The sequence below is a fragment of the Hippopotamus amphibius genome, chromosome 5, assembly GCF_030028045.1.
Source record: "Hippopotamus amphibius kiboko isolate mHipAmp2 chromosome 5, mHipAmp2.hap2, whole genome shotgun sequence".
Lineage (NCBI taxonomy): Eukaryota > Metazoa > Chordata > Mammalia > Artiodactyla > Hippopotamidae > Hippopotamus > Hippopotamus amphibius.
The window spans coordinates 151,250,747-151,260,709 of NC_080190.1; positions in this window are offsets into that span (position 1 = coordinate 151,250,747).

Sequence of the window (9,963 nt, forward strand, 5' to 3'; positions counted from 1 at the left end):
TTTTAAAAATTAAAATGTCTTTATTTACATTGCAAGAAGAATTAATTTGAGAAAGATTAAACCACTTTCATAGATTCTAAATGATACCTATCACCAAGAAAAATGTCTAACAGTATTCACTGCTCAATAAATATTTGAATAGATGGATAACTGTCTCTAAAACACGTTTTCTAGTATCAGGAGAGACTGGAAGATTTCCAACTTTACTCTTTTTCCTTGTGAGCTGTCACCCTGGGCCAGATCCCAGAAGCCTGACAAAACTTTCTGATCAGCAGCTCCATTTCTTACCCTCTTTTTATTCCCACGTGCTCCCTAACTGCTGAAAGTGCAACCTTCAAGCAGGGCAACCAATTATCTCCCCTGTCTGTTCACTTTGGTCTCTGTCAGGAGATTGGGGTGATTAGATGTGTTTAAAGTACAGCATCCTGGTCATGAAAGAGGTAATGGGGCCTCTATCCTCTGGACAAAATTGCCCATATTAGCACTCTCAAGTCCAATCATGAGTGCCCATTTTAAAAGGAGCATTAAAAAAAAAAAAAGTACTAAATGCAGTGCAGTATCTGGGACTAGATCCTGGGACAGAACAGGGACTTGGGCAGAAAATCTGGTGAAATCCCAGTGAAGTCTGTAATTTAGTCAATGATATTGTATCCATGTTAATGTCCTAGTTTTGGCAAATAGCCATAAGATACTCACATTAGGGGAAGCTGGGTGTAGGGTATACAGTAACTCCCTGTGAGTTTAAAATTACTGAAAAATAAAAATTTTGTATCAAATTGTACACTTCAAATATGTGCAGTTTATTGTATGTCAATTGTATCTCAATAAAAGTCCTTAAAAAATAAAAGCTTACATCTGTTAAAAAAATTAAAAAAAAAAAGATAAAAATTTTATTTAAGAACTATCAAGGAGACATGGCCAATTATTTGGGATATGGTGACAGAGCTACAGTAGGGAGACTTACAGTTTAGTGACCAGCACAAAAGCATAGAGTAATGGTTGATTATCATCATAACAACAAGCACATACAGTGCTTGCCTATCTAGTGATCAAAGTGCCTTATCTATGTTAAATCTCTCACTCTTTACAACCATTTATGAAGTAGGTACAATTATTATACCCATTTTGTAGCTAAGAAAGCTGAGGCTCAGAAAGCTTGAATTACCTTCTCAAGGTCAGCAAACCAGGAAGATTCAAAGCCAGTATAATGAAATTTGGAAGTTTAGTTCCCAATCCTGTGCTGTTAATATTAACCATCATGCAGCCAAGGAAAGATGTAGCAAAAAGTTAAAAAGAGGCTGAAGGTTTGCTTATGAAAGATGAATTAGAAATAATAGAAAGTGGAATAATGCACATTAAAAAAGCAAAGATAGAGATGATTTAGATTTTGATGTCACTAAGTAGCTGTGAAAAGTTCAGCAATCACGTTTTGAGTTTGACTTTTCTTTCTTTAAAAAAATCATGGTGATCACAGTACAAGTGGCAGATGACTAGACCAAAAAAAAAAAAAAAAACAAAAAAACAAAAAAAAAATTAAAAATTAGGAAAATACAAAGCATCAGCCATTTCTGCCAGGGTTGATTCAGGAACAACATCAACATGGACATTCATTAATTAATTTAGTCAAAAAGCTAAGTAATTCAATTTTTAAAAAAATAAGCCTAACAAGTCATCTCATGTTTCATAGTGTAATAAATATAAAGCAGTTGTTGCAGTTAAGTAGCTAATGTAATTTATGCCATGATAATTCATTAACAGATTGAAAAAAATTTTGAACATCTGCATGTGTGGGACAGAGAATCAACGCTGGTGAAAGAGAGGTGAATAATGTATATTTTCTGCTCTCAATATTTGGAAAATGCTTACAGTTGGGTGATACAGACTTAAGAGATAATTCCAATAAAGAGTGATACCTGCTATGATGGAGAAGGGACTGAAGAGGAGGGGCCATCTAAGCTTGACAAGAGAAAAAAATATTTGAAAAATGACAAACTTTTTTTAGGTGGAGAAGAGGGGAAGAACATTCACAGAAGAGACTGGGAGATGATGACTTCTGAGAGGTTTTTGTATCAGTTGTATGGAAGGAAATTGGGATGAGTGGGGGCAAGGCCATCAGTATAAATTGAGCATGATTGGCAAAGACCAAGAAAGGGACTCAGATGAGGTCTGTAAGCAGGAAACCCCTTTGATTAGATTTGATTTTGAAGAATGGCATTAACTATACTATTGTGCACTGACCTAATCAGGTCACATCTGGAACATTAGTTCAATTATAAGTGTCCTATTTTGAGAAAAAATATTAACAAATGGAAGCATATGCAGAGAGGCTACCGAGATGGCAAATGAGCTGAAGGCTCCTTTAGTAATTATGAGGGAGCATATTTAACTAATTTCTGCTAGTGTAGTCAATAGCCCATCCCTAACCCTTGATATCAAACCCATCCCCCACACAATTTCACCCAGATCCAAAGGTAAGGTATCTTCATTACTGTGCATGGAAGCTTTATTTGTTTTTGTAAGTGAGAATGCAGAAGGGTGGGGTGGGAGCAAGTGTGTGACAGACGAAAGAGTTAAATTGAAGGAGAATGGAGAAGGATAGAATAATATTTCTATCCCACCAGTCCTTTGGATTAGGCATAAATCTACTATGGAGAAATGGGAAGAAGCTAATAGAACTTCTGAGGGGACTTGATGACAGGACAAAGAGCTGCTTCTGGCATCTGAAGATAATTTAAGACACAGAGGGGAGGGAGATGCCCCTTCCCCTTCTTGGCACGGTGCCCAGCACTGTTTTTTGTAAGGTTTGGAAACCTTGGGCTTTTCATGGCGGACAGTGATAATAGACATGGACGAGTGAGTGTCAAAGCAGGGCTGAGGCACATGGTGATATGGCTGAAAAACTTGAAAATTCCTTTGAGGTTCTCCAGATAAAGCCAAGGGTAATCAGATGATGAGAGCCAAAGCACTGTGACATCACAGGTGGAAACTATCAAACCAGTGGACAATTGGCTACCAATTGAATATAGTTCACCCTGAAAGAATGTAGGCTAAAAAAAAGATGATTAAAGCCAAGAAAATGGTAACTTTATACACATAGCAAAGAACCATTGAATCAATGCTTGACAAACATAAATAAACACGCACACACATTTCTCTGGGCTCCAAACACGTAGAGATCCTTCATTGTCCAATTTTCCTGATTCTTAGGGCTGCAGATTCTTGACACATATATTTACGGCATTAGCAAAATATACCTTTTTTGTTCTTGTAGGACTCAGATTAAGCATAACTCTTCACATGACCTTGCTAACCCAACTACCAGGAACTCTGAATTTTAATTTCAAGAGTTAGGCTAACTGACAAGAAGATGAATAAGGATGTGGACAAAATAGAGTGAAGGGTGTTCCCACCTAGCACGTAGCACTGGACATGGATGCACAATAGTTTGCTAGAGTCTAAGACCACAGGTTGAAGAAACTTGTGCCACTAGTCCTTCAGGATGCTCACGACACAGTCAAATAACCCCCTACAAAGCATCTAAATCTGTGTTTCTAATCCAGAGACTAGAGAGGATATCTTGGGCTCTTGTGCACACACAGCATGTGAGTTCATCAGTGTCAATCTAGTACAACATATTTCCCTTATTTCTACACAAAAAAAGTAAATAAATAAAAGCTACATCCTTACAGAGGAAAAACAGCCTTTTGGAAACCACTGCTCTCCAAACCTTTTTGATCGCCCACTACATCGCTAAAACTAACATATTAACACATGGATCATGCATATGTGTGTTGGTTTGTTTATGTTGTACGGACATGTAAAATCATACCATTAAGTTAGCTATATTATAAAGTATTCACAAAAATATATATACCAAAGAAAAATAAAGTATATATTAAGTGAATAATACGAGTAAAGACTTTTATTTTGTTTCATTTATTAATGATACAAATCAATAATGCTCTAAATAATGCTACAAAATTAATGGTAACAATTACTGCCTTAGTAAATGTAATAACTTAATAATTTTTGGTATATAATTTAAGGTCTGTTATAGAAAATCTATATAAGAGAAAATAAAAGAAAATCTTATAAGAGCTTGTACATACCAACGGGAGAAATACATCGTTGGCCATTTTTCATTCCCACCTGCAGATAACCAACATTTCAGGTTTTAATAGGATTGGTCAAATTTCATCTTCTCACATAGTTATGAAAAATAAATTCATCCAAATTAAGGCAAATATGTTACATTTTTCTACTTTTAATAAATTGATTTAAAATGTATTGGAACAATTTTGGAAGATTTTTTAAAATTCTATTTACAAGATTTTAAGTGTGATGTATCAAAAATTTTTTATAGGAAACTCAGTTGAATGCTATTTACCAAAAAAAACTCATACAATTCCAAGCATCTTTTTTGAAAATACTCTCTCCATAGCATATGTATTTTTTTTAAATCCTTTCTCATCACCACTTTAAAGAGAAATATTGCATATTTATTGATTTTTGTAACTGTTAGAGGAACTCCCTACCTAAAGCTGTTAGTCATCACAGCAAGCTTCCTAAGTCTGTCATGCTCATCTTTTGCAAAAGAAGAATGAATAACTGATCTTTAAGTTTAAAATGCCCTTTAAGTATTATGGGATGGCAGCTCGTTGTCACCAATTATATTCTCCTCTTCTTTAGTGAAAGGATCACCAAACTTGAGCTTGGCACATGCACTTGAGCTGATGTTTACATTTCTCAGTTCCCCTTGCAGCTGGCTATGGCCATGGAAATAAATTCTGGCAAAGAAGGGGGGAGATAAAGGAAACACAGGACTTTCCGATTGTACCCTCCTCTTCTTCAGATCCTTTTTCTTTGATGGCCAGAAGATGGCCCTGGCACTGAATTGTCTTTATGCAAATGAGGAAACACCTTGGAGTGGCAGAACAAGAAGACAGGATGAACCCAAATCTTCAATCATCATGAAACTGCCAATCTAGCCCTGGATTGCATGACGTATTCTATGAGAAAGAGAAAAAACAGAAATAAAAGTTCTAACATATTCTTTCTGCCCTACAATGGATTGTCTTGAGCAACTGCACTTTAGAGAACACTGCTTCAGAGGAGCAACTGGTTAAAAAAAAAAAGTCCAGGAGGGCTCATTGAAAGGAGGAATCTAGGGAAATGGCTTCCTTCCTCATTTTCCTTATATTCTACTCTCCCTTTTGCTTTGTTTTTCCTGTGAATTTTACCTCGAAAGTTAATTCCAGACAACTTAATTTGTTCAAACATGGCTTTGTACAGTTACTGAAGAAAACATACACAGCTTCTACCAAAAAGCTACATTGGAAATACCTCATTCAATTATTATTTGAAGAATGATTCACTTAATATTCTAAATATTTGTTTAAATATACTTTGTGCATTCACTTTACCTCTCTTTTTCCATGTATTATTGCTTTCTTTGTTCAATTTCATCCATTTCTGAGAATATACCATTTGCTGTCCTTCAACATACTCATTTTCTCTTCCATTAATAACGCTAGTAATGCTGCCATCAGAATATTGTTTTGCCTAGTGTGCCTTCTTCATCAGCTTTGTGTCTGACTTTGAGAACATTTTTGAACATCCTATGGAGATTTATTAGCTAGCTCGTGAGAAGACCTTATGCCCACTTTAAAATTGAAACCGATGCTGCTTCCCACCATAATTAGTCCTCAGATCTAGCTGACCTCCAAATGTGTGCATGTCTGCATAACATAATACCTGCGTATATCAAGAAGCAGGGTAGCATAGGATACATTGCCTGGGTCTAAATTCTTGTTCTATCATTCACTAGGGCAAATTGCTTAATCTTTTCATGCATCCATTTCCTGGGAAATAAAATGAGAATAATAATAATTGTGCTTAATTATAGGGCTGCTGTGAGGATTAAATCATGTTAAGTGCTTAGAACAGTATCTGGCACATAGCAAGTACTATAACTGTTATTATTTCGATCTACTACCTCATTAGATTTATCCCAGCTAGTCAGATATCTTCGAAAATCCAGCGTTTGTGCTTCAGTACAAAGGTATAAGTCGCACAGACATTTTGGAGATCCTGTCAAACAAGACGTGAAAGTGAGAAAGGAAATTTTGTCAGTGGACAAAGCCAATTTGTTTTTTACCTAGGTGGAGGTTTCCAAATGTTTTATTGGAACACAACTATTCCCATTCAATTATGTATTGTTTATGGCTGTTTTTGCACTACAATAGAATTATGTAGTTGCAACAAGATTGTGCTGCTTGCAAACTAAAAAAAGAAAAAAATTTACAATCCAGCCCTTTACAGAAAAAGTTTGCCAAGCCTGCTCTAGGCCGTTGTTCATGGCTCTTTCTAATAGAAGGCAACAAAGACGGCTGTGACCCTGATGTGCCTGGAGCGATCAGCTGTCTCTCACACTCACACACACTCAGAACACTTTTCTGTCCTCAGGGCTGGAGCTGTCCATCATGGTCCACCTCCCAATCTGCGCCATCACTATCATGAGGTTGCTCTAGCTGGTGACTCCTTTCCCACGGGTTGGAAACACTGCAGTGGTGAGCACATGAGGTCAAGGCCTCAGAGTTCCTCAGCTCTGCTCACTTTGCCTGCTAGGGGAAGCCTGGTAGATTGGAAAATGTTAAGGAAAGAAGGAGAAGAACCAAGAAGAGGAGAAAGGCGATTGGTGTTCAGCTGTGATCATGAGCTGTGGGAAAGAGTCCCTGTTCTTTTATAATGTGAACCCCTCGGGTCAAAACCTACTCCTTAACTGCAAAGGGGCTTCATCCCAACCTAAGTCACGCCACCCAAAAACATACATGAAAGAGGAACTTAGAACTCTTGTTTGTTTGTTTGTTTGTTTTTCTCTCTGAGATAGAAATGACTCTAGAGATTCTTTGACACAGTGGTTTTCAAAGTAGGATCTGAAGACTGTGAGGTAACTGGACACCTCTGCAGAGGCTCAACGAAGTTAAAACTATTTTTATAATAATATGAAGGTAGTATTTGCCTTTCTTAAGTTCATTCTCTCACAGGGGACAGTGAACTTTTCCAAAGACTGCATGACCTGTAATATCACAACCCACTGAATGTAGAAGCCCACATAATAACACAGTAGTCCTCTGTTAAGCCAGACATCAAAGATATTTGGAAAAACACTCAGTTTTTTTTCCTGAAAATGTAACTACCTTTTATGAAAAGATTTAGATGAATATATATTGGGCCTATTTTTATTTTCAATTACTTAATAGATATGTTTTAATTTCTCAATTTTAGTTTATTCCCTGGTAAGTCAACAATATGCTGAAAAATCAGTTAACTCAATAAAAAGCCTCAATGGATAGCACTTGCAAATTTTCACAATTTAAATATTCCCTACATGGTTGATTTCAAGCTACCAATGGCTTAACTACAAGGTTGTAGAATTCTTGACTAGTTAACAATCGGCTCTCACAGCACAGACACTGGAATAACATCCCTCCGCAAAAGAAGCTCGATAGTGCTTTTGGACTATAAAGAGGTCCTGAGACTATAATGTTTAACAACTGCTTTTCTAATAAAATCCCTTCTTTCCACAAATAAGGCAGTGAGACTCAGATCCCCGTGTCTGAGATGTGTCCAGCTCTATGTTACCAAAGTAATCAAGTAAAAAGCCTACATCAGAATCCAACCCTCTTTGCTCCTATTTCCCAAAGCTGAAATGGAAAGAAAAGGAATCCTTTCCCAACACAATTAAGCACCTAAACCTGATTGGATGTGAAAGGTAGGGAAGGTACAGAGATGAGTGGTGAATTTGAGAGAAGGAGAATGAAGAAAGATAATTTTTATTATGTCTCAAAGTAGACACATGCATATAAAACATAAGGAATTTTCTGTTAAATAAAAGAATCCCAGAGGTAAGCAAAATTAACAGAAAAAGTAGCTTCCTAGAACCAAAGCTTCTTTATTCCTTAAATCTCCCATCCCCGGTGAAAAGAATGTTTTAACAAAGGACACAGTCCTTTCAAAAGAAATAAATCATAAGTCAAATAAACACACGGTGTTATGCAGTTCCCCTTTATTTGAAGGATGAGGGCACAACAGTCCACTTTGAAGGAGAGCAATTACAGCTTGATGCCCTTAAGACAGACTCTGTGCACTTCCTCATAAATCAAAGTCGATCTCCAAAGGAGAGATACTCAATTCTATCTGTAGAAGTAAGGACTCCTGCTTGTTCATCACTCCCTAAGGAGAAAGACAGAGAAACTTGGGTTAAATCTCCCTTATCTGAGTCCATCCAGAATGTTCTCCAGATCTATTCAGATGTATGTTTATTTTTTTTTACAATTTGGTATTTTTCTTCTTATTAGTAATGTATATATGGCAATCCCCCTCTCCCAATTCATTTCCCCCCCAACCCAGATGTATGTCTATTATGCCACATTCCTGTGAAATCCTACAAAGTACAGGACCAAGATGACCTGGGGAGAGCACACTAGTAAATCAGTATAAAATTTATAGCAATCTGTGGAACACAATCCCAGTTGCTGATCGGTAAGTTAAAGTGACTCCCTTGAAACTCTATGTTGTTTCTGATTCAGTAGGTTTTGCGAAAATGGATGACAGATTTTCGGGAGCCAGACAAACAGCATCTCAAACCACAGATCAAGACAGCATTCTGATCACAGCAGCTTGTGTCACAGGATATTTAAAGAAATCGCTGATAACTGCACAAGGGCACAATACCCAACTCAACTGAAACTTGAATAATTAAGCAGAAATCCCAGAAAGGTTTCAAAAGGTAAAATGTCCATCAAGAAATCAACTTTGGATCATCCTTTAGAACTTTAGAATATTCCTAAACAAAAATTCATCGTTGTCTACCCCTCGCTAAAATCTCCCATCTACCATATTTCTGTTCTGTTTACATAATACTGATTATGGTCTGAAATATATATTTATATTTTCTTGTTCATTTTTTGTTTAGTTTTTGGGATTTGTTTGTATGTTTGTTGAGCCTCTTCACTCACTCATAGAACATTAATTCTGCAAGAATAAGTGCTGTTTTTCCAGAATGTAGAGCAATGCCTGCCACATGTAGGATCTTAATAAACATTTGTTAGATGCACAAATGTATGAACCCAGGGTCACTCTCTCCTCTTTGCAATTTTTCCTTCTCTTCTGTCTTCCATATCTCACGTGAATGCCTCTCATTGGCAGAGAGTAAACTGGAACCATATGGAGAAGGGGGGCTCCCGGAATGCAACTCCTTATTTCTCTTCTGCCTAAGAATGTGTTGGTGGTGAACCTGACTTGAAAATACACAGTCTGTTGTGAAGAGGTTTGTATGTTGGGTTTCACCCCTGGCTCCCTTTGTGCTAGTTTACCAAGATAGTTGTAAAAACTTTCCTAATATTTCCAAAGCTCCATCAAACATACACACGAAAACATTATTTTCCTGTAGGGAAAGACACTGAAAGTTTGCAAGCAACAAAATGGAATAGTGAGAGAGTCCCCCTAGACATGTATGATAGAAGTGAAGTGATACTGAATTCTGTATGAACAGAAACAGGAAGTAAAATACATCAGAGCAGAACCATAAAGGGCTGTTGCTATTGTTGCTGTTGTTGCATTTTCATCATTTTCTATCACTTAATGAGCACTGCTCCTGATGTCAGAACAAGCAGAAAGGAAGGCTGGTGTGAGCTACATGCAGGTGTGTAAGAAGCGAATGGAAATGACAGCTAAGATGACATATAACCAGGGTGTTGAAAAATGAATTATCCATGTGGTTTAAATGGGCCAAATGATATATTGGAACACCATGTGGTTTAACACAAAGCATGGCATTCAAGATGGAAGATCCAAATCCTAACCCTGGCTCACACACAGGCCACTTTTACGAGACTGAATGAGTCATTTCAACCACACCGTGCTGTGGTTTCTCCGTCAGTTAAATCAGTGTAGCAAAAT